The 26,200-nt window shown below is 33.2% G+C and overlaps 1 protein-coding gene across 3 annotated transcripts in view; it reads right to left on the reverse strand.

The window, feature by feature from the left end:
• LOC111422787 (defective proboscis extension response 12) overlaps positions 1 to 26,200 on the reverse strand; it is a 135,697-nt gene that overhangs the window by 70,148 nt on the left and 39,349 nt on the right. For 2 of the 3 annotated variants that reach the window (XM_023056020.2, XM_023056018.2), the window contains one exon: positions 11,528 to 11,586. The exons of the other annotated variant lie outside the window; for it this stretch is intronic. The gene's annotated coding sequence lies outside the window, so the exon portion shown is untranslated. The remainder of the gene's footprint in view (positions 1 to 11,527; positions 11,587 to 26,200) is intronic. 3 annotated transcript variants of the gene reach the window in all.

Genomic DNA, 26,200 nt, shown 5'->3' on the forward strand with positions numbered 1-26,200 from the left:
TATCTTTACGCGGAGTAAATGAAAAAATAGCAATTAATTCTTTTTGTAATGGTGTTAGAAACCATGATTTGCGAACGATATTAAAATCAAGAAATTGCAAATCATTAAAAGATGTGATCTCTGTGGCATTAGATGAAGAACGGAATAAACCATCATCTTCAAATATGTTTTATTTCAACAAATCCTCAAATAATAATCAAGGGTTTCAGTTTAGATCAGATGGTGGTAGTAGAAATAGGGGTCAACTAAGGGCCTGCCGTCCTTTTAATCATAATCGCGGTGGAAATTTCAGAGGATCATATAACCAATACAGTAATAGTAACCCAAATAATCAATCAAATTTAAATAATTTTAACCAAAGAGGCAATAGAAGTCGTGGAAGATTTCAATCGGGTCGACAGTCTCAACCAAGTCGAGAGAATGTTTGGACTGCAAATTCGGAAGAAAATTCATCTGAAACTCAGTTTTTTCGTGAATAAAAGTTCAGAATGTGAGGTATTATGTATGAACGGTATGAATTATGTTTCACTGCATTATAGAAATCAATTATTGACTTTTCTTTTAGACACGGGTGCTACTGTTAGTGTAATTTTTTCAAAATTTTTAAAAGGTGATGAAATTATTGATAAAAGTCGTAACATCGTAATAAATGGAATTGCAGGTTCCATTACTTCATCTGGTACAGTAGATCTTTCACTAGAATCAAATAATCACGCAATTAACCATAAATTTTTAATAATTAATGATTTAGGATCAGGTATGAATGGAATTATTGGATCTGATTTCTTTACGAAACACGCAGCTACGATCGATTTTGAAAAATTTTATTTTTTTATTACAGGGTAAATGAAGTAGACGATTGTGTAATTTTGCCTAACGAAATTACTGAAGGTGTTTTACAGCAGGAGCTATCGTGAGACCAAAATAAATAATATTTATTAATATTTATTTTTTATTAATATTTATAACTTTGACATTTTTAAAAATTAAGTTTTACATTTATAATTTACATTAAGAATCTTTATTTGATGAGCTAAAGGTAACATGTTTGAAGTTTATGTAAAATGAACAGTTTTCGAGATAATCGCTTGTCTCACGTTAAATGGACCACCCTGTATTAGACTATTAAGTATGATATTTCGTTTGTTTCCTAAAATCAGTTTAAATTATTCATCACTACTCAAAGATGCTATAAGCACACTTTATGGAGCTTTTATGGAAAAAAAGTTGTATCTTGAAAGTATTATGATGTAGAATAGTAAATATCTACACAAAAAGTGATAGAGGATTGGTCAAAGAAATGGCTGACGATGCTGCGACCCAAATCACTAGAGAATGAAAAGTCGGTCCCAAAGAACAAGTTTTTTTATATAAGAACAACAAAGACTTATGCAACAATATATTAGATATGAAGTGTAGTTTATATTCTGCGTACTTACAATGTGGGATTTTAGAGATTAGCAATCAGGATACCAAACCAGTGTCACTTCTGGTTATTCAGTGCCATTGGTAACTCGCGATAAGATGGCAGATTTTAAATCTAGGACACAAAACGAGGTGCCGCGAATATCAAACGAATCGACGTCAGTGTCATTTCTAGTTATTCTGTGCTATCAGATGACACACGTTTCGTGATCACACGAAACGAATGCCTTGACAACGACATACGGTGTTGTCGCGTTTGATCACTCTGTTATAAATGCGTTTAAAAATTAAATTTCGAAGAGATAGCCTATCAGATCGCAAAATATTAAAGCAACACCTGCCAGGAAATTAGCAACCGGGAAAACCAAGTATGTAAAGATTCAGCGTAATAAAAAGCAATGTCGACGACAATATTCCAACACAGATTTCGTGATTTCAGTAAAAAAATCAAAAAGGTATCGTACAAAACTAGCAGATTCCTTTATGTTTAAGATGTTTGGCGAATATTTAATTAGAACTAATTAAAAGAGAATTCTAGGTTGTATTAATTTGCCGTATAAAAACGATAGCATCATAATTAGTATTTTTTAATAACAAAAAGTTTCGTTTTCATCATTTTAATTAAGTTGAAATTAAAGTGGAATAGCTGTAGTACTTAAGTTGTTTGTTCATTTTGGTTCATCAAATAACCTCCAATAATAAATTTAAATGTTCAGGTGTATTCATGTTCGGGTCGAAATCCAGAAGGGATCCCGCCGGATTAAGAAACCGCATCCGGTCTTGAAACGGCAGTTTGAGGAGCCACTTTAGTCCAACCGACTCCTGGGTAAATAATAAATGCAAACGCTCATTATGCATTAAAATTTATGCCTCATTTATTGCGAACCGGGCGGAACTTCCGGTTCGCCCATCCGGAATGCGATATTGCGTTTCGTGGCGAGATTTTTTTATTTTTGTAACGAGATTTAGAGCGCATAATTCGGGCGTAAATTCTCTAGTCTAGGTCCCGCTTTTCTTCGTCCCGTTTACTTTTCGGCTTCTTTTATATTTGACTTACGTTTGGTAAAATAGAAATTCATTTTGATGTTTATTGATTTTATTGTAAATTTTCTACCTACATATTAAAGTTTAAAAACTGTTTAGCAAAAGATGGAAAGGAATTCTAATTATAATTGACAAGTAAAACTATTTAAAGTAAGTAAACGTCGAAACTTTATTTTCCTTCCAGTTTTAAGCAAGGTCGATAAATTCCTCTCTTTAGTCGAGAAGTAAATAGTTAAGCGATAAATTTTTGTCCGCGATCGGACAGGTTTTATTTTTAAGGGTGGATAGATTAATGACTCAACTTACTGCTTCCCAAACGATCAAACTTACCGAAGATTTAGATTAAAAGTAACCAAACTCTATATGTTTGACAAAAAAAAAGTCCCCCCTCAATAAAGTATAATCTCATTTTCGCAAAAACTACATTAAAATTCTGTACCCATTTTAATACGTGTTTTACAACACACCGATTTTATACTTTATATAGGAAATTTCCGTTCACAAGAGATAATTTAACACCAAAGCGAATTAATTATTTAAAATAAAATTCAATACACGAAATAAACGAATTTTATTTGCGAACAATACGTGAAATACATCGAGCTTGCATACGAAAATTTTATAACTAAAAGCAAGTTGTAACGTATTTTGTTCAACAAATTGTGTAACACCTCTATATAATATCCGTCGTTCGTTTCACGCTTGTAAATAATTTAGGGTGTCAATTGCATGGGTTTGTTCATTTTAAACGTTGTATTCGGTAAGTGTTTAATACAAGTGTTTTGTTTGACAGTTCCACAATGTTTTTTTACAACAATAAATATAGTACACATAAAACATTACAAACTGATTTTTCACTAATATTTTTTTAAACCGTTTGAAGCAACTATCTTATGTTGACGATTATGTATATGAGAAGGAAATAGAACATTATTTAACGATTTGTTAGAATATTGAAATGAGTTTAATGGTTAATGAAATAATTTAATTATGTATAAACACTCGCTATTCAAATTTTATGTTAATTTCACACAATTGTTTTACAATTGTCCTCGCAAACACCACATCCTCTTGTTGGGCTTTATCTAAATATCTCGGTGAGAACGTAGAATGAATCCCTGACTTACTGCGCCCTGCAAAAACTCTCAACGGGGCATTAGATGAGATATCTCGGGGGGGGTATATGCAGATAATTAATACATTTAATAATTTGACATAGAATACGCTTTGGATTCGCAATCAGATTTGTACTATATTTGTCCCTCATGTTCTCCTATGTAAAATTTGTCATTGGGTTTTATCTTTGAGATCTTATGTAACCCCAAAATTTGTTATAAGGTTGCAAGGTCTAAAATGAGGTCACTTCATTGCCACGCTTCATTTCTAAGTTTTTTACTTTATTCTTAAAAATTTTAACTTTTGCTTCTTGCTTTCCATTCTCGTCAAATTACTTTTCCTCCCTATTCTCATCAAATCCATTTCATTAAAGTTTTGTCCATTAACACTTGTATCTGGATATCGTCCTTATTCCTCATTTTAACACCTGTCAATATTTGTAACGCTGTCGAGTTGAGACTTCTCTGGTAAATTGAGTTAAAATCTCTCTAAACCCGACAGTAAACTGATACTTTTTCATCGAAATTTCAATACAATATTTCATTATACTGACTTGGTTGTTTGATTTATCGTTTTTGTTTGTCTATTTTCATGTATCAAAGAATCCCACAATTTTTTAAACTTTTAAAAGGTAAACACTGTCTCTTTGTTCGCGTTAAATATTGCTGGTTTACCGACAATAGCTTCTTATTTCTTCAAGTATGTAACAAAATAACCCATTTTCTAATTAATTTATATGGCATGAGTTTCGACATCAGTATCAAGGGATTTTGACAACATTGTAATAGTACAAATTTCATCTCTCAAAAAGCCACCTTTACAATTTTCTGCCTTTAAAATCTTTTTAGATCCCAAAATGTAACAATTACTATTGACTTTTGCCTGTGAAGTTGAAATATATACAATAGTACAGAACATATTAAACCAATACATCCTATTCTTTGCTGACTGATTCTAAATGTTTGGGGACAAAATCAAAATCCATATGTGCCCTAACCCAACCCAACCCAACGTTTGAGATTTATCCAGCACATTCATTACAATTGGTTTATAGCCAAGATCCTTGTATTTACCTAGAAATTTTGTGACGACATCTTTGAAGCCAACCTAAGTGTCTTATTCCGTAGTTGTCATGCTAATCTCAAATTCTTTATTCTTCATAAGCTTGCGGATATCTGCACCTACAAAGATTCCTTATTTCAACTTGACATTGGATAAACCTAGAAAGTTTTTGCAACAAGTATTTGAATCAATCGCTATACTTTGGAATGGTGTAAACAAACTGCGTTCTTTTTGAGTTAACTTTGCTGTTCCGAATCATGTTCTTGGTGTCTGGTTCAAGATTTTGTCCTTTCGATCATTCTTTTTTGACTCCATGTTAAGTCTTGGCACGGTTGACTCATTCACGAATAAATCATGGTTATTTTGTATATCCGCGTTGTTGACCAAGAAGTATTATCTCCATACTTCTTGGTCAACTTCTTTCAACTTCTTTCAAATTACCGCATATAAATGTAATATAAAATCAACATTATACTTTGCATTGATTGCAAAATATTTAAATGGCTTCATTACCAAAGTTGCTAAATCACATCAGTTAAAGCTACTTTCTGAAACAAATCTAAAACTGAATGAAGAATTTGAAGGAAGGGTTTAACGTTATAAAGGATTTATTGGAATGGGTTCCTGAATTCTAAACCATCTAACATAGGTAGTTTGGTAAAAACACTCAATGAAGAAAAGTATTTCTCCAAGAAGTGAAATGTTCAATAATTGTTATATCGTTTTGAATTACTGTACTTTAATTAAGTTTCTTAAACTCTAATTCCGTTAAAATTTATTAGAAACATAAATATTCACATATTGTTACAACAACAAAAAACAAAAATGTTATGTGTTCGTGTTAAATTACGTTATAGGTTGTATCTATGCAAGAGAATGTTATATAAATATAGTTGGGAAAGGCGTTTAAGGTCCGAGATTGGATGCGCTCCAGGTATACCGGAGAGCAAACTATGTCTACCTATTAGCTTTGGGTTAAATTTATGGTGCTCTTCGAAATTCTAACCGGGGCTATAGTATTTAGAACACGTCGCCCAGGTTTATCAGGGCGTGTACAATATCCTCGAGGAGTCATAGTTTGATTAAACAATCCATTCGCGGGAACATTAACGAAGAAAGTTCATTGTTAATGATTCGAATGTTTAAACTGTGTTTCAAAACTATTCACGGTCTGAGAACAAATTACAAATTGGAAATAATTTAAAGTTTTAGCTACCTAGTATTACTAACAGAAGATATAATTGAGAGAACGGGCTGGTTTATAACTTCAAGCTGGTGTATTAGAAGTGTAAAACTATTTTCAAAGTTTCGTTTAAGGAATGCTATCGGAATTGTTCAAAGCAATCTGAAACCTATTAAACGGCGATAAATCTTAATTAATAAATTTAGATTAATAAATCTAAAACATTGATTTTATGATTATAAAATGCATAAAGAAAATATACTTCATTAAATTTGAAAAATTGAAAGTACTAAAAATATAAACGTTTAATGAACGGACGCGAACGTCCAGATTAAATTCATTATAACTCTGGCAAAAAGGGCGAATACAAGGGGAAGTACGAGCGCCGTGTCAGTCTTATAATCCTCTTTCTTTGGTATCCTTTTCGAAATTCCTTTTCTTCTCCACTGCCTATCGTTGTTGTGTACATATAAAAACGCCACCGCCTCTGTCGTTTCCTTTATTCCAGCACTAAACAGCTTTCTTTAGACGAGTTATAGCCCTTTGTCTCTTCGGACAAACGCTGGACAAACTTTTCCGGAGGCAACTAATCCTTATTTGTCCATCTCATTTTTCATCAACCTCTAAACAGATTTTGTTTTCAAGTCCACAAGAAAAGTAATATCAAAGAGAAATTTAAAAAAAATTGATGTAAATAAATCCATGTTGAGTAATAGCAATATTCATTTAATGAATATGGATTAACTATGTTAACCAAAGTAATTACTTTCGTTGGAGGTTGATAGCAGATGAAAACATGTTTTTCCTTTTACATAGAAATCGAGGTTTTACCAATATTAATTGGGGTTTAATAATGAATAACAACTTACAAAATTTAACACCATCGGTTTTTTATCATTATTTAGCTATTTTTACCATCATATTTCACAACAGTATCTTATTTATAAAAAGTGACAAAGAGAATGATTTCGTTTTTCTAACCAATTTGAAGAGTTCCGAAAGGTCTAAAGCTACCCGATCTAGAAACTTAATACTTATTGACAAAATTACAGCCATCCAAGCGGAAACTCAATGTGACGCCGAAAGGTCATCTTCGTTCTTCTTCCATTCGTTCGGCGACTTAGAGAAAAATATCGCATTTCCGGTCAAGAGACTCGACTGCGAAAATCCGATTTTCACTTGGAAAGATCAACGCTTATAAACTACAATAGTCGGGAGTTTTCTGATAAAAGCTCACGGTAAAAGGGAAGAGGAACGAATGCGTCTCGCTTTTAATGCAAATGGCAGCTTTCCTCTAAAGACGTAAGGGAAAGCCCTTTCGAAATAACTTACTGCATCGAATAAGAGATTAGAAAATATTCAGTTCATTGAAATCGTCGTGATTTTTCTGCTCAATAAACACAGTGTGGGAAATTTATATTCAAAAAATAACGAATTATTTTTTTAAATTAACAAATTATTATTGTTATTAATTGGTTAATACAAAATTCTTTTATTGACGATTACAGTGATCAATCCCCAAGTTTTTAGAAGACATTCTGCTTTTAATCTAACATTTTGAACAATCAACGTTGTTAAATTCAACGTTTGTATGGCTTATATGATTTTTTGTCTAAATTGCTAGAATGTTAGAACTTAATGGAAGCAGGTATGCTTCCTTACTTTGAAAATCCGCACTTTGTAATGCACCTAGATTAAAGACCTAAGGTATAGTTGGAGTCGTGAATTTTGTCGAGTCAACACCTAATCATAATACAAAATCTTTCCATATAGATAGACGGTAAAGACAAGTCAGAGTTCTTTTACATGCACAATTGGCCGGAGCCAATTACTTCTAAATATCAATTTCTCCATGATATTTGCACAAAAAGGTGCTATTCTACTATCTGACAGTTTAAATCTCTAAAGCAAGTCAATCTAGCTCAAAAGCAATGCAACCCAAAAACAATTATTTAATGTTTTATGTTCTCAGAAACCTATCTCCAATAACACTATAATGGTAACGACCGTAAAAATACTTAAAAAACAAGATGATGACTAGAAGGAGAACTCCAATTCGTGGAGTCATATTAATAATTCCTTCAATAAATTCTCATATTAACTGTATTATGGGTTAAGACAGCAGGCTGTCAGTTAATTATCCATAACACACTTCCAGATATCCTGCGGCAAAAGCAGCGGAGCCATTTGATTGTCTCAGTCAGAATGTCCTAGAGGGAACTACAAGACCCCTATCTGGACATTATGGGATAAACAAAGATCTCTACATCAAAGAACTTGGTAATAACACCGAGACGATGAAACACATCATGTGTGACTGTCCACTCTGTAGAACTAATCTCAGTAATAAGCGCTGCATTCTGTCTTGTGAAAAAGATTCTTGGGGTGATTCGGCAAAAAATGTACATGATCAAACACGATGACGTTTTAAAATCTACAGAGCAAGATATTACATAAACAAATCAATAATATTACTTCAATAACACATTGAAATTACTAAGATTATAGAAAAGTACTAATGTAGAGCCAGAATATCTCAAAAATTAAAAGTGAAACTTCAAAATGGATCTGTTTATTGAAAATTAAACACTTTTATTGATAATTGATGAGATTTGTAGAGAAATTCTTGAAGGATTTTATACAAATCGTAAAGATGATTCAAAAAATCTATTAATCTTAAAAATTAACATTTTCAATAATTGAAATTTTGAAATTAATCTTTTCAAGTTTTACAATAGAGAATAAGCTTCTATGTTTGTGTTTGTAAAAAGAATTGTGTACCTTTCAAGGCAACCTTTTATAGTCTTTGTACTATAAAAGTTCATACAATCGCTTTATTTCTTTCGGTAAATAAATAAGAAAAAAGAACATCTTTAAACGAGATTTCTTTAATAGAAATTTTCTAGAACATAAAATGTTTTATTACATCCATTTTATAGGATCAACATCGGTCTATGGAATTCAAAAAAAAATTATATTTTAAAAACGCTGATGCTTCAGAGCTTTAGGATATCATCTCCTATTTGTAACAATACAATTTTTACAAGATGTGTCATTTCGATGCAGTACCTGACTCTGAACAGGAGGGGACGATTTTCTTTGCAAATCCGGCTCGCATCTGCAGTTTTACCACGTACACCGAGTTTCTTTTAGAAGTTTAATCTTAATCTAATCCAACGTGGTTCCATTTTGCAGCGCACGCCTCTAACTTGTCCTAGTACAAGAGAATCTTTGAAAACTACTCCCGTTCTTGTTTTCCCGGTACTTTCCCGTTCGAAATTACACATTTCTGTCTTCGAATTTATCGTAATCGAAAATGTAATGCGGATTACCGTCAGCAACAAAGTGAGACATTGACCGGATGATAACAGTTTTTATACATTGGTTGTTCAAGAGAACCTTAATATTGAAAGTTTAAACTAGTTTTTGAAAAGATTTTCTTGATTAACCACCGGATATTTCCAATTTAATTCGAAATTAATGAACTAAGAAAGTAATTTTCAAGGTGATTATAAAGTTCTCTCTTTGAATTTCGTTTTATTTGAGATTTTGATGATAATAATTTTCTACAATTACCGTTTCCGGGTGGAAATGTTCTAGATTTTTTCTCGGTTGGTTTCAAAACAGCAGCGTGGGGAGGGGGCGATGCGGTTTGGACCACTTTAGTTGGAAAGATGCCAGATAGTCCAAGTTTCGTGCTTTATAGTGGTCGAAAATATGCCGTTGTTTCTAATTTATAAAAGGTTTTTTTAAATTAAATTTGCCTCGCTGACTGAATTTGTTCCTTTTATCTCTTTTTGGCAGTTTGTGATAATAAATCAGAGTTGTACACAAATTTGAAACTAACCCAAACCATGTTGCACACAAAAAAAAAATAAAAACGAAAAAAAAAACACATTTTTTCCTTTCTTTTTAAGCTCAAAACCCCATTAAAATCTAATACCCTACTCGACAGAGCGCTAGAAAACAATTAAAGTTTCTGGTGCGTGTGAAAAACTGCTGACCTATTCCACGCAAATGGCCAGCAGGATCATATCTGCAGGAGAGTAGCGTTATCGATCGGTTTTCTCTCCCCTTTCGTCGCTACCACTGGGGTTGTTGAAACCCCGCCCCATCCCTATTTTCATTCCAACACCGTCAACGAAGTTATACGGGTTAACACCGACGACTATCTACCGAAATCTATTTGCCATAGTCCCCCCTGCTAATATCGCGTGAAGCCGAAAAGTATCGCTTTGTCTGGGCAGCGAGCGAAATAGCTTCATTAACCGCCTTAATTGGACATCTAAGCTATTAGCTTAATGACCCAAAGAAGAACTAATGGGGATCATCACGAAAAAACCTAATATGTAAAGGTAAACGAATCAAGACAATGAAACGATTCATTCCTTTTTCTTGCAAAAAGGTTCTTTATTAAAAGGATTTGATCGATTGGGGATAAATATTTTTTGCCACACTTCAACCCTCCCTTTTGTTGCCCCTAAGAAGTCCTCCTTTCTTTCTTTCTATCCCAAGGTTTGTTTGTACAGGAACGAAGAACCGATTGGCCATGAAAAAAATAAAATAAACAACCCTTACTGACGTAAGAGAATCGAACTGATGCCGACGTAGGTTGATCCTTCAAAAAAGGGCCCTAGACCACAAAAGAGAAAAAAACGATTTTCAAGCTGACATTTAAAGACCCTACAATTGATAGATTTTTAATTTGGATTAAATTCTTTAATTTTTCTTAATATTTTGGAATAGATGTGGAAAGACTAATTAGGGTAAATCTGCAAGTTTCCATATGGACTCGAGCGAAGTCAAATTAGTGGGACGATTTCCCCGGAAACTGCACGAAACTGAAAAGCTGCTGTGAGTTTATGTTTCTCGAGCTTTCAACTTTTGGTTGAGCTTCGAGGAAGAAAAGGCGCAGAACACGTGAATGAATTAAAAGTTTGCGATTTCATCCTGCGCGTTCTATTTCTAACTAATTGTAAGCCTCGAGTGAATACATAATTACAAGTATGCCTATCCTGCTGGGAATTTCAAAGTTTCCCCCGATGGTTAATCATAACCGGATCACCCAGAATTTAAATTAACCGGATTTTTGTGTAGTTATTATTTAGTTTCAACGTTATTTCATTTATTGTATTTAGAATAGTTTAATAATATAACCTCAAAGTAAATAATTAGTATAATTGCTTTTGTTCGTTAATTAATAATTACAGTTTCGTTTTATTTAGTGAGTTAAATTAAATTCAATTATTATAATTTTAACGTATATGCATAGACACTGTAATTATTTAATTTAATATTTAATCGAAAGAAATTCAATAAAACTGATAAATTAACCTTTTTTTCTGTACGTAAATTCCCTTTAAAAGTTATTTATTAAAGATATCCTTTACCCCGTTAATTTATTACAACTCACAACTAATGAATACTAAATGGATATTGTCACCGCAGGAGAACGATGGAGTTTAACTCACTGGAATAATGCCACCGGGGGTTAAACTGCCAGGGTTTCTGGATTTTCGATATAAATGTTCTTGCGGTTCACCATTTACGGATTGTTTATGTTAGTTGCGATCTCGTTCCGCTTTGATGGTTCAATTTATACTGAGAAATAGTTTACGTCGAACGAGATTTACATCTATATTTCAAGATTTAAACTTATAGTAACAAATTACTTATAGTAATTCACTAAATACATACCTAGAATGATTCCTCGAAAGTAACATTACACCATCAAACGATTGTTTGTCGTAATTTGTCTGTAATAAAAACAGAAAAAATAATTTTCAAGAGATATGATCGATTTAAGTTGAAAATTAGGGGTTACAAAATTCTGTTTGCAATGCAATCTCCTACCACTGTGAACTCGAACCAGTTCGAAATCTGGGTATCAAAAGTACATTAAGCGCTATTTCGATTTGTAATAAAAGATGAATTGTCAAACAACTGAATCCATTTGTTTGTTTGATCCTTTGAAAGACTGAAACCATGAAATCGAATGCATTGAAAATTTAAATGGAATTTCAATTAGTTATCAAATTGGAGATTAAAAATACGGTATCACAACAGTGTGTGCATTAAGCGTGGGGTAATCAGCATTTCGAGAGACATTTGGGTTAACAGTTTCAGAATAGGACTATTAGAGGAAGAGGATGGTTTTAATGCCACTTGAGTCAAGAAGGTATGGTTCAATGGCTCCATTAAAGAGAAGTAAATTACCTAACGTTGCTGCATTTTGCTATCGCCGTCTCTATCTTGTGTATTGGTTTGCGTGGTGAAGCTTTCGTGCTTTGTAGAAGCAGCTGTTAATTAGCCCATTGCTTGACATAAAGTAAATTTACCTATCGATCCAATGTTGATAGTATCTAGATAATTAAACATTAGGCTTGGTAGATATAAGAAATATCATTTTTACTTTTCAATTTTTTACTTTGTAATTGAAATGGCTTGATTATACATAATATTGACAAAATTATACAGTTTGTTATTTAAAAGAAATGATTAAAAAACTACCTGTATATCTCTTTTTTTTCTTTATTGCTATATTAATTAGAAAAGGTTTTGTAGATATGTCTGGTTGCTCCTCGTTATTTTCTTCTTGACCATCTACAATATCTAGGCGATTAACTCCAAAGTGTCATAACAATTACACAATTTATCCAATAATGGTCGTAAACAATCATTACCTTATGGAAATTATCGCTTCAACACTCCGAAACAGTGTATAATCATATTCTAATCCCTTAAGCTGCTTGAAAGCTACTCGGAACGTTCTGTACCTCCATATTCTATCAATATCGTTCACTGCTACTGGATTAAAGTTTTCAAAGATCAAATTTTGACTTAACGTAGCATTAGATTAATGATCTGAATAGTCAGGATTTTGAGCATCAAATTTGATTGCTTTGGTCTTTATGCAACTCCTAAATATCGCCTTTAATTGTTAATTAGTTCCAATGTTGTAATCTTATTGACGATTTAATTCATTGTTAGTGGGAGGATGAGATGTACGAAGCGCCATCGATTCTATTCTTTCACCCTCGCAGAGTCAGCTACATTTTAACCGTAATTATTCTCAATTTCAGCAAAATGCCTTCTGCCGGTTACCAACAAGATAGTATCATTAGTATACAAGAAACGTTTGTCCACCCTCTAAATCAGCGTTTTCTAAACTTTTCTCACCATTTAAGGGAAAATTTATGAATGGATCAAGTTAATCAACAATGTAAAAGAAGGTTAGAAACGCATGGCTTCTATCAAGATGGACTTTCGGAATAATGTAATTTTATCATAAATGGATTAGTTTTATCCCAAATCCTCTTGACACAACAAGAATAAAAGGCTATAAATATAAAAAAGTCTTTATGTTAAAAGAAATATGTTGTTATTTTCAATGCTCACTATTTTGTTTTTAAACAGCAATATTTGTTGAATTAATTTACAGCAAAATATAACTACCAGTAAATTGTTAATTAATTGTAAAGTTCATTGATTTTCTAAGTGTTCCTGAAAATGGCCAATTTTTACTATAAAACGTTTTAGTTACGAGAATTAAATTAAAACTCTTTACTTTAATAATGTGAAATGTTATGAAAAACGCTAAAGAGGTTAAAAGTTAGTTTGCTGGAAATCCCATTTTTTGTTTTTTTTTGTGAAATGTGAAATATCTCCAGGGTTTAGTAGGGGGAAGCAGTAGGTGTATTATTGATTTATTCAGTTGAAGCATTATTAATATGATATTATCGATCAAAAATTATTAATTTAGTACAGTAATATAATTTCTGGCAGTATGAGGATATTATCGGTGAAGCCGTGAGCGCTTTTGAAGTGGGATTTGGAGTAATTAATAAATGATTTCGATGATTAATAATTATTTAAGTAGATTAGTACTTCAAAATCATATCTAAGTAAGGTAATAAATTAAATAAATTAATAAGTAATAGATTTAACTATTTTTCCTTGAAAAAAATTGTTTATTTCATTACTTTGTTATGAATAACTTTATATTTCCGTTAAATTTCTCTCTATGTTTAAATCAGGCCTTAATATCACTAATGCTTTATTAATTTTATGAATTAAATATAATTACTTAACTTAATTAAACGTATTAGATTGTGTAGGAAACTATGCTACGAGCAAGAGAAGAAAAGCTCATTGAGATGGTGTTCATAGAGGTGAATTAGGTTATGATTCACTTTCATACTAAATTTATATGTATATTACAAGGTGTAGTCAATATCATGAGAATTATGTAGATAAATTTCCTGGTTTAAACATTAATAATAAATGAGTTGCATGTTGCTTTTAATAATTCATTTTCACTTCAAAACACGAAGGTATATGTAGGACTTATACATTTTATACTAATGCCTTATTTATTTTAGTTCTTAATTGAATAGATTAAATTAAAACAGACACTGTGCCATATTGATGACTTTGATATTAGTATAAAGAATGTCTAATTATGGTAATGCGTAGTGCTTCACGGATGGTTCCCTTTGGAAAGGGTTTCGCCCAGATTATAATGTATAAGTAATTCGAATAATAACGATTTTGCTGTACATCACGACTTCAATCTTTAATCAATCCTCAGGATATGCATAAAAAATCGAACACAACTTTTTTGGACTGTACGAAAAAAAAAACAAAATAGATTACAATTAACGATTTACACTATGTATTTTTTTTTTAATTGTATTTTTCTGTTTGTTGTATACGAGTTTTGAATGCAGCTAAGCACAAATAGCGTCAGATGTTCCGTATAAAACTCTTCTCACGTAACAAGGCCATTAAAAGTTTTTGAACCTACCATCAGAGTGGTGTTACGCTGACGCTGGTGGTAGACGACTATTGTCACAGGAACAGTTATAATTAATGTTGTTCCTCGATTTTTCCACTTGAAACATTAAAATTGTTTAAAGTTTGAGAAAATTTATACTCTTATTGGAACACAAAGTCTTTTTTGTGTTTATTTTTTGTTTCGTGATATTGAGATTTAAATTTTAAACCTTAAATACTGCATAAAACGAGCACGGTTGGTTGAGTTTTGGCTCTGTTTCCAGCAAATTGGTAATTTTATCTAAAGTTCTAGAACGAACATTGATCGGGCAATTGAATTTGAAATGAATTTAGAGTACTGCTAATTCCCATCGGAGCTGGTTCGTATTAATTGGGATTGTAAAGTATTGTTACGCGGTTGTTATGTAAATCTCTTTGTAGTACGCGAATTTCAATATCATACCTTTACGTATTTACCAGTAATTTAATTATTACCAAAATTAATTAATAGCTATAAAAAAGAACAATTTATTTGTTATAACGTTTTTATTTGTAGTAAATTTTTCAAATACATGTGACATCTTGAAACATCTCACAATTTTAACCAATGACACTACCGTGAAAAATGGGTCAAAGCGGTCAGAAAAGGTCATACATTGCACACCCCCTGCACTTAACTCGTCAGGCGGATATTGCTTTTATAGAATGAGAGCAAAAGGGCATACACACGACAGACAGGAAGTACGTTTTGCACATGGCACTGTGGTCACCAGCAAACGGATGAATTGCATTTTTTCGAACGGTCACACTCAATGGGTTCGCGAGTTCGTGTTGCCAATATTAAACGTTATGAGCTGCGCGTCCTCGTTCGCGTTATCATCGCGAAACGAACCCTCCGTCAACCAGTAACCCTTTTGGAAAATTTCCCGGCCATAACAGGGCTTACTTTACGATGCGAACCTACACTCTGATAATTAAAAGTGGCACATATTTCTTTGGTAATTAAAATCCACTGCTATGGTTATGCTGTGGACTTTTCCGCTATCTGGTTGTTGTGGTTTATTGGAGCGCATGATATATTGTTTGGGGTGGTTATGTTTGTGATACTGTCCGTTTTCATATTTGGAAAATGCACAGGTATGAATTATGTATAAAGATCAATTTAGGTTGAATCTTAAATTTTAATTTTTCAATCAATATAAATTTTGGGGGTTATTAAACAAATTAATTTTGTTTTGAATAGTTTCGGATTTGTTTTGTATTGTGAATTTCCTAGCCGTAGTTTACGCAAACGAACTCTTTCAATAGCGACGATTTGAAAGGGTCGGATTGATTTGGATTGGGCTTGAAGTGTATAATTTTTTTAGTTGCAAAATGAAGCAGCTGCAGATTTCAATGGAGACTTTACATGATACGAGAACATTGACCAAAAATTTTACACGACGTCCTAAAAGAGTTGTGTGGAAGGTATAGCAGAGAAATAGTATTGGTACTGCAACCACATAGCTTCGAACATAAATGTTTCCCACTTGGGAGATCGACTGCTTGTGGTTTACATGAGATTTTAGGCTGCGTTGACAGATCTTTCTACCGACAGGAATCCACTCTCGGAGTGTTTATTGACACGTTATATTTGACGGGCACTATAATATATTGACTGCCATGTAGATTTAAAGTTTTTGCATATTTAATCAAAAAAAGTCAGGAGTTTCGAAGGATTTTTTGTTGTTTATATCACTTCCTGTGCGGTCAATTTTTACAACACAAGGAAACAAAAACTCCCATTTCCCGAGAGATGTGAAACATTTTGTCGTGAAAACCGTATATATTTCCTAGCGGTACTAGAGTTTTTCCCGTAATCCATTATTGTACGACCCGAACGTCGAGTCCAGAAAACTGCACATTGCCCAGTTTCCGTGCGATGAGTGTCCTGGTGATAATGATTTAGTGAAAACGATTCTATATTTGAGGTAACGTTAACTCGGGACAGGTGTCCCTTAAGCGCTTCGCGTTCCACTTTACACGCGTACACCCCTATATTGCAATTAATGCCCTCCTGCACAGTTTCATATTCATGAGCCCACCACCATCCTTTGTCACGAACTGCGTGCGCCTGATCGAAATAGAAAAAAAATACCGAATGGAAAAGCTGCGTTCGCGTTTGATTCAACTATACGAAGTTCTTTGTGTTCTCCATAATTGCATTTTGCGGTAACCGCTTCCACTAATTTACAACAAATGCCGTAGATTACTTCTTCCTATAGGTGTGTAAGATTTGTTGGGCCCGAATGACCAGTACTGACCGAATGGTCGAGCACTTCGTTTAAATTAGTACATCCAACGTTAGTAGAGAGAAAGAGAACGGTAGAGTTGAATTCGATGGAGGACAAAGAGTAATGCAATTTTGTTCCTGCGCGTCGATGTAATCAGTGCAAAAGTTTGAACATGCACTAGTTTGAAATATTTGCGGGTTGATAATTTGATTGTACTTCCAACGACATTATATCATTTCACAAAAAAGCTATAATGATCAGGAAATTAACAAAGTATATCTACAAATTTGAAACGACGATCAATAACATTTATTTTATACTTCTATGCAAGTTTTTTTATTAGAATTTGCCTTACAACGCAATTAGAACGTTTCAATATTTAAAGCGAATGTTATGTATATCACATTAAATATTCTCTTTGGTGATGATTACATAAATAAGGGAGGATTAACATTATGTAACGTTAGGATTACAACAGCATTTTTAATCTTAATTTATTACTAAATCTGATTAAAAACGTTTAAATTTTTTGGAACTACCTTTCCAGCTTGTTTCGTTATCTTACTTCTTTAGATTTACCCAACAAAAACTAGTAGAATTCATTAAATTTTACTTTGTCGTTTTGAATGCTTTTCCAACGAGCGTCGTTCTCGGGAGGTTGTCGTCGGTCCAACCGAGACGGAGATTTTTGAGCCTCCGGGAAAAGCGTAAAATAATTCAGTAGTTGTCGCGTTAGTTGACGTTTCAGTTTTGAAATATGTAGTCGGAAATCTCCGGACTCGGCCAGAGCGGAGGCTGCATTACAACAACGAAAACGTCTCTCTCCCCGCTCTCCCTCGGGATTTTTATCTTGACGCAAACAAAGCAAACCGGCGCAAAGCACAATACCTCACCAGCGTCCTTCTTCTTCTTCGCGCTGTCCGTCGACCGAAAGAGGGTTTCTTTCAAACTTTATGGCATCGCCTTATGATGTAAACGTGGCAATTTATAATGCGAAATTTGAATTTATTCCGACAAGATTTATTTTTGTACCTGAATACTGCGAGATAAAGGGAAAAACTTTGTGACGTTTTTCTAGATAATAGCTAAAGTGGTTTAAAATTACCATATAAATAATAAAATTAGATTAATTCAAATCAAATCAGATTTCAATAAATAGGCACCACAGAATTATAAATGAAAATCTGAACAACCGATACTTAGGTATTGTTAGTTCTCCTGATACCTGATGTTATATTCGTCTTATACCCAGAAGCTTCACTGATTGTCAACAAGTGTCAAAACGCGATAGATGTGAACCATAAACTAAGGAGATACTTATTGGTCCTTTCTCTCTTCTGAAGTATTCATTACGTTTACTCTTCTTATCATCAGGTAGATAAAGTTCTCAATATTGAAGTTTATAATATATCAGGCACAAAGCAATGTAATTGAGGAACTTAGAAAAGCTTTTGGGTTGTTACACCACCACCATCAACTGGATTGTTTGTTCAAATTCGTTTAAGTGCCCTAATTGAAAGTCACGACCGATTTTGAGATAATATCATCAGCGAGAATTAAACAACGATACCTGAATTATCTTCAAACACTTATATCACAGTTGAACCATAAATGATCGAAAAATGTCGTAACTTATTTTGTTCGTAAGTTAGTCCCAGAAGCGGTTATTCAAAATTTAGAGTTTTCAGATGGGGATTTTTCAACGAATAGAGGAGATAGTGTTAATAATAATCTAGTGGAGGGTGGTGCATCTCTGCGAAAAATATTTATGGAATCAAATTGCACTGACACGAGAATGCAAGTGCAATTTTATTCCATAAATATTTTTCAAAACATGTCTAAAAGGCATATTTGTTTTGCATTTTCGAACGAATAATAGAGGTTAAGAAAAGTGCCCCACCTAAATCCCGCGTCTCCTAATATTTTAAAAATTATAAAACTCACCAGTTAATAAGTTGTGTTTCTAAAAAAAACACAATTGTTATTACAATCGTTTTTAATCTAACGTTGATTGTAGAACATTTATCAAAAATAAATCAGAATATAACAATTGTGTAACGAATCGAAAGTGAATATTCAAATGAACTAACTGTAGTATTTTTTGAAATTAAAAAAAAACGTTGGGTTTCTATTGACACTAGCTAAACCGCTAGGGTAAAATACGTTTTTGCGGACACTACTGTGTCAGCCAAATTTAATTAAACCGGATCGGACAAAAGGCGACCAGATTTCCAATATCGTCGATAAACGAAGAGGCTCGTGCAGCAATTTGAAAATTTCATGTTGCTGCTCTCGAAACTCCCAACCAAATACCTACGGTTCCGGCTGTTGCAACACAAAGGCTTGATGTTACCGCTAACACGACTTCATCCAGTACGTTTTAACGCGCAAAATTGAAATTTACATCGAGTACTGTGACTAGTAAAAATTAAGTTTTTTGTTACGCACAAATCTGTTTGACGATTCGGAAGTGTTTTAATTTTGAAAAGATTGAAGCATTTTAATTAATGGCCATTAAAAATACAAGTGGAAATTGTATAGTAAAGAAAAAACGGTGTAACATCGTGGTGTAACAGTGTAGATACGGTTAATTAAATAGATAAATTAGTTGAAATTCATCAGTTTCGTTACACGCGCGAGTCGTAAAATTAGTTAAACAAACGCGGCCGTACTCCAATTAATTAGAACAGTTCAACATTAGTTCGTTACTATAGAAACATAAATTTGAAAGCGTAAATGTACCTAGTCGAACACGTATCAATACGTCTGCTTTCAATTTATTTTACGTTCGAACCTTTATTGAATTCATCCTTTGTTTAGATTTTCTTTTTTTTTGGAAAATAGAAACAAACAAATCATAAATCATGAAAAGTTTGGTTTTTGTTATCTATTTTCAGGAACAATTAAAAAATTCGATTCTAAAACAGCTAAATTCATTGGTGATAATTCTTGAAGTAATTTGGCGGTCATTTCCATATTGACTTCCTAGCAATGGTCACGTAGAAGTTTAATTGATCGTAAAACCCTTCGGAGACCGTTCGATATGTCTTCGGGATGACAAACGCTTCTCCTGCAGTTCCAGAGATTAAAACACCCGACCATTACTAATTGGAATTCCGCCTTGAAGGTTGAATCGATCGTTTTATAACGGTTCAAACAAAACTAGAACCATATAACGTCCATACATATTTAATTCATCTCATTTTTCATTTCAAATACATAACGGAATTTGTGCACACCACAAAAAAAAACCTTTCAGATATATTGAACGTTATCTTTTCGCGACAAAGGACGAAATATTTATGCGACAATATTTCATGAGCATCCCAGAGAAGATTTATTCCACAACGTTGTGTGAATTATTTGTTTACGCTTACGTTGCTGTCGTATACTTCGAGAACCAGTGCAGTTGAAATACATTAAAAGAAGAAGATAAACAAGAAAATGAAGAAAAGAAAAAGTGGACAAAATTTTAAGTTGAAATTTTTTTGATAACCGTAGGAAGGAAGAGAGAAACGTTATCATTATAGGCAGAGAGCGAACATTGTGCCCGCCTTTACAACCAAACATAAAAGGTTACGAGATATGCTTCTTCGTCCTCGTGCTTTCGAGATGTTATGTCTACAGTTATATGAAAATCGTCCCCGCTTCGATTTCTCCTTGAGCGGTTGGAACATTCAACGTATTCAAACTTTAATATTGTTGGGATATCTCTAAAAAGTCGTCCTTTTTCAGTTCAGGCGTAGCGAATTGAAAATAAATTGGAATTTATATAAAAAATTGTAGATAATTATCGTTCTAAAAGATCTCAGATATCTTTTACCTGAAAATGTGCTAAAGAGATTCCTTTATAGGAGGAAGGTTTCAAAGGTTTCACGAATCAGATACCTTTTCGTGAGCTATTCGAAAAACTTTATCGAGGGGTCAAGGGTTATTTGAGGGACTTCCTGGTACAAGACGAACAAAAATTTACGCTTCAGGTAACCCAAGAACAAATTCTTAAAGAAACATAAAAATAACTTTTAGTAATAGTAACATAAATAATAATTGGTAAAATCTAGTGAATGGTCGTTAATTGGTATTCGATGAAAGCTTATCTCATTGGATATAAATTAGCAATTCAATTACCGAAGCTCGTCGACCGCGAAAATGAAACTATCGACAACTGCAAAGTGCGTTTATTATCTGTTAACGCGGCAAATAGATTTATTTGTTTAATTTCGGTACGATTCCCAACGATAAATTAACTCTCCGGTTCACCTTTCCTTAATTATTTCGCCTCGATTTCTGGAAACGGTCTTGCAACAGAATTAATGCGGAAGGTAATTAGTACCACTTGATACTTCAGATGATATATGTACTAGGACGGGTCATTACAATGCTAACAAATTACGCCCGGCGGCCGAGTTTGCGAGAATAAAACAATTACACTGAGTAATCGTGTCGTCTTCCCTATTAAATTCCAAGATGAGTTTAAGTTACGTGACGGAAACTTGGCTATTTTCAAGTCTTCACAGCTAATTTACCTTGACAAACACAAAAACTTAATCATAACTAAAGTTATCATATCACAATAATTTCTGTAAGTAAAGTTTTACTCATTATTATCTCCAAATTTAATATTAACGGTAAATCGAACAGTTTGATCCGGACTAATAGACAAAACGGAAGTAATTCAACGTTGTAAAGGACTAGAAGAGTTACTTTGAAGGTTATTAACGAGAAAGAGACAATGACAAATCCCCAGTAATTAAATCTTACCTTTTAGACGATTCGGTGCAGACATTTTAGAGGTTGTAAAGAGGATACAAGAAGTTTTGAACAAAATTTCTCTAATAACGCTATATGTATATTAAACAAGGAAAACTTAATGTAAACCACCTCAGTAATTTATAAAGAAATTAATCTGATGGTGGAAGTCAAGAATTTGTTGAACCTTGACCTATGTGTAAATGTAATCTGATGGTGTAAGGGATTAATTCATTTACACTTTGCACGAAACATATACAAGAAATTAAATAATTAGAGATTGAGTAAGAACTTTTGAACTTTAAAGAAAATCTATGCGTATTACCCTGTAACTTTTTTCTATGCAAATTTGACAGTTAAAACGCCAGTATACAATGTCCACTACAGTAACTAATTACAATTTTTATTGCATTTAAAGTAGGGCAAATCCAATATAGGAAGATTAGTGTGGTTTAGTGAATTGGTTCCATCACAACAAAAAATGGACGTAATTTGTTTCTCTCGGTGAATATTATTTTGACTTCCTGATTATTGGAGCATCATCCAAGTATTTTATGGGGTTTTTAATTTTTTATTTCTATTTATATATAAATAGATATCTATCGTATACGATTGAGAGATTTTTTCCTACTAGTCTTTATATCGCGTGTGTAGTGTCGGTTTGTACATACATTTGTCATGGAGGCGGCATTTAAGCAGCCTGAAATTAGACGTCCTCTTGCTTCATCGGGTTGCCCTGGCAGAGATTGATCGCTATGTCATCGAATATTTATTAGCTATACCGAGATAAGGCAACACATGCAGTTTGCCCACCAATAAGGTTGATATAGGCACCACACGTGCGAATTGACATGAAGTTTATTCGAACAGCGAAAAGGGAAATTATATATTCTGGGAGATTAGATCAACACAAATCTAAGAAATTAGCCACGAAAATAAAGATCTGATTTCAAGTTCGAGGCTTAAAGAGCAGGAATTGAGGACGATTTGCTGCTTATTCCGGTTCAGTGCCTTTTGACACTATGTAAAAAATGTACTAGAAGAAAGAAGAAAAATCAATTATGATTAATGGGATAAAAATTAATGATTGCAAATTATGGGAAAGATTCCTCGGGACTTCCAAAATTGACAATTGTCGAACTATCGAGTTTTATAAGATAACAGAAGGCACGAAGAGACAAGTAAAACACCTCTTAAAAGGTGAAAATGTTTTAAACTTAGTTAAAAAAGTCAGAAACCGGAGTGGGAAATAAAAAGAAGGAGGATAACAGGAAAAATGACAATAAACCGCGAGCTATAAACCAACATATTATCCGGCTTATGGTAATACGTGTGTTGTTTAGAAGAAAAAAAATCCCTTCGTTGAAGTTTGCAAACACAAGGAACATCAAATGAACAATATTCGAGGGGTTAAGAAGAGGCAGTGTTATGTTCGATTAGATTCATAACAAACATTTGGTTCAATTTATTAATTCCTGTTTTATAAAAGAGTAGATAATGTATTCAGAAAGATATTTATGGACCTCTACGTATAGTTGCTGAATCAATTAATCCTGTGTTAAAGAAAACTTTACGTAGACTGAACGCTTTAAAATTCTCTAAAATTATTCAAAAAGTTTTTCAAACTTCTTCCTCGATATTTTCAATAAGGTTACTCATTTTAATGAAGGCGCAGGGGATCTCCTAGACTTTTGTGGATTAGGATAAGCAGCGTCGGACAGAAGGGAGTGGAGGCAAAGGTTATGGAAGGCCAGGCCCCGAGTTGTGCTGTAGAACCATCGAAGGAGAAAAAGGAAATATGAAATCATTATTAAATCATGGATAAGGTAATTAAGATAAGCTATTCAGAATATTACATTATGTGGACTTGAAGTAATTCGAAAAGACAAACTCTATACTATAGTATGAACGTTAACCATGGGAGTCAGTCAATAATACTCATTGCAAAAACCTTTGCGAAAATATAAACCTATTATCCTGCAACAATTCGAAATAGGAAGATCAGGATCGATCGTGTATATGAACTCGAATCATATCAATATTCCACAAATTATCAATAAGACACTCCCAACCCTTGCTATAAACAATCCATACCTTATTGAAAATGTAAATAGTAATATTTCAAGTATTACAGTGCAGTACTTACAAATACTATTATTTTCAGTTTAATATCAATTTTCTTTATAGCATCAATAGTTTTGAATAATTTTAATCCCTATTTTTATACGACATTAACTTTAACTGCCACATAAATTCCCCATAAACTATAATTTTATTTCTATAACCGTTCTTTTAACGGCAAAACTGCAGTGTTCACCTACTTCATAAATTTTATCTACTTCCCCGTCAAACACAAACAATTTATTTCATCTTATAACTTTGAGACAAAAAAAAGTACTCGAATTTCAAGACAATATTTGTTATCAAAGAAAAAATGTTTTATGTTAAAAATGAAACGTGTATAAATCGTTATGCGTGTAAAGTATCGGTTAACGACTGGATCAACATTCCGTTTTGCGTCAAAGCTTCGTTTTCGATAGTTCAAGCCGTGGATGGGTGATTTTCGTTTCGGAAAAGCTCGGTTCTGGCAGTTCACTTCTCAACAGTTATCGCATGGAAAATAATGGATGGATGGCGTGAGAGGAAGTGAGTGACGGTGGAGGTGCGAGTTTTCCGTAATTTTTCATTCCCGCACTAACGATATTAATTAGTAAGTTCAATGTTTGGGTTCATGCGGTGTTAACGTGTAAAAAATAAGTTTAATAATATTGTAATGTCGTAAACTGAAAGTTATTTTTGTAGGAGTTTTTGTTTTTATATAAAAAAAGTTTGCGATGGAAAAACTTTTTCGTATTGAGAAAAACTCTTCCAATTTAAGTTTGTTCTTTAAAATTTTCTATATAAAAAGTTTGTCATATCGATAATTAATAGTTTTTAATTTCTTATAAGCGTTATTTTAACGTAAATCAAATTCGTATTCGGTTTCTAATTATTCGAGTTTAATCGGAAAATGGTAAATATATTGAACACATCGTCGAAACGAGGGAGGCATTAAAAATAAACATCCTTCCTACGAGAACGCACAAATCTAATTAATTCGAGTTTGGAACGATCCCCTACCCTAGATAATAATTCTCGTTAAATCTGCGGAGAATATTTATTGTTCCATAACCGACTATATACATAGAACGAACCAATAATCCCGTAACAATCCCAGTTGCGCAAAACCCCAATTCAAGCACATCGCCTTGCGCTTATTTATTTACCACACGGAGCAGTTTCCAAGTCCCTAATACGGTTAACAATGTGCTAATTCAAACATAATATTGAATGGAAATCCGGTTTCCTATCATATATCGATTTTACTAACGTTACAACGTTTTCGTGTTAGATATTATCTATGTTAGAAGTTATAGTTTCTACAGGTGAAACTGTTTTTATGTTGTGAAAAGCTATTCTTTGGTTGGTAACAATAGTTGTAACTAAACTTATAACTCTAACACAAAACAGGTTACACCGTTTCAAAACAAATACCTTCCCATCTACTCTGAAACACGGTAAGCAGCTAAGTAGAACTAACTGTTCTCGAACAGAGGAAACATTTCGTTGTTTTCGTTCCAAGTAGAGCTCAGTGGAGAAATTTGTTTTCCTAGAATTATAGTACGAGATTGTAAAGCTGAATAAATACTATTGTGTATTATATTACTTTATTATAAACATTAATTTCAAATTAATTATTTCTTAAATTTAATATGGGTTAATATATTTGAAAATGATTACTCTCATTTTATATTCCATACCGTTCCTCTGACAAAATGTTCGAATAGGAAAGTAAAAGAAATGTTTCCCAAGAGTGTTCCTACACGTAGATAACCGGTACATGTGCACATAAAAAAAGGCACATCGTTTTGGCTCGGAAAACGAATTGCCTCCGCGCCTCATAACAATTTAACAAACGTAAGATATTCGGTAGCAAATATTTCACGACCAACTCAGAAGCGAGTGTGCGTGAACAAGATCGCTTCCTTTCCCATATATTACACGATAAACGGGTACGGGAAGAAAAAGTACGAAATCGACCATTTTCAACACGCGAAACTTCCCCTGGTTTCAAAACGAATTCTGTAGCAATCTCAAATCACCATATATTTTGTATAAAGAAAAAAAAAATTTTTAAGATGCATCAAGTTTTTGTACAAAAAAAAAATTATTCTTGTTCCCGGCGCATCCACCAAAATTATATAATTTGTAAAGCATTCTCTTTTAAAGAAAAATCGGTAAATATGTTTTCTAAATAATTTTTATCAACCTTTTTCTAACTAAAACAAAAAAACATTAACATTTCGACGACACGTTAAAAATACCGACATGGCGCTTTTAAATGCTTCGGTAGTGGCACGCGATCAGATACGATTCGAAAATAAAATGGGGCAAAACGACAACTATGCCAAGCGAGGAGAGTTCGGTTCAGCCAGAGGGTGAGAGAAAACGGAAGGATGCCCGATTCCAAGCGACGCCAGGCGTCGCGACACCAAATTGAAAACCAACTCCCGGGCGCGAAATGAAATTTTTC

The sequence above is a fragment of the Onthophagus taurus genome, chromosome 7 (assembly GCF_036711975.1).
Source record: "Onthophagus taurus isolate NC chromosome 7, IU_Otau_3.0, whole genome shotgun sequence".
Taxonomy (NCBI): Eukaryota; Metazoa; Arthropoda; class Insecta; order Coleoptera; family Scarabaeidae; genus Onthophagus; species Onthophagus taurus.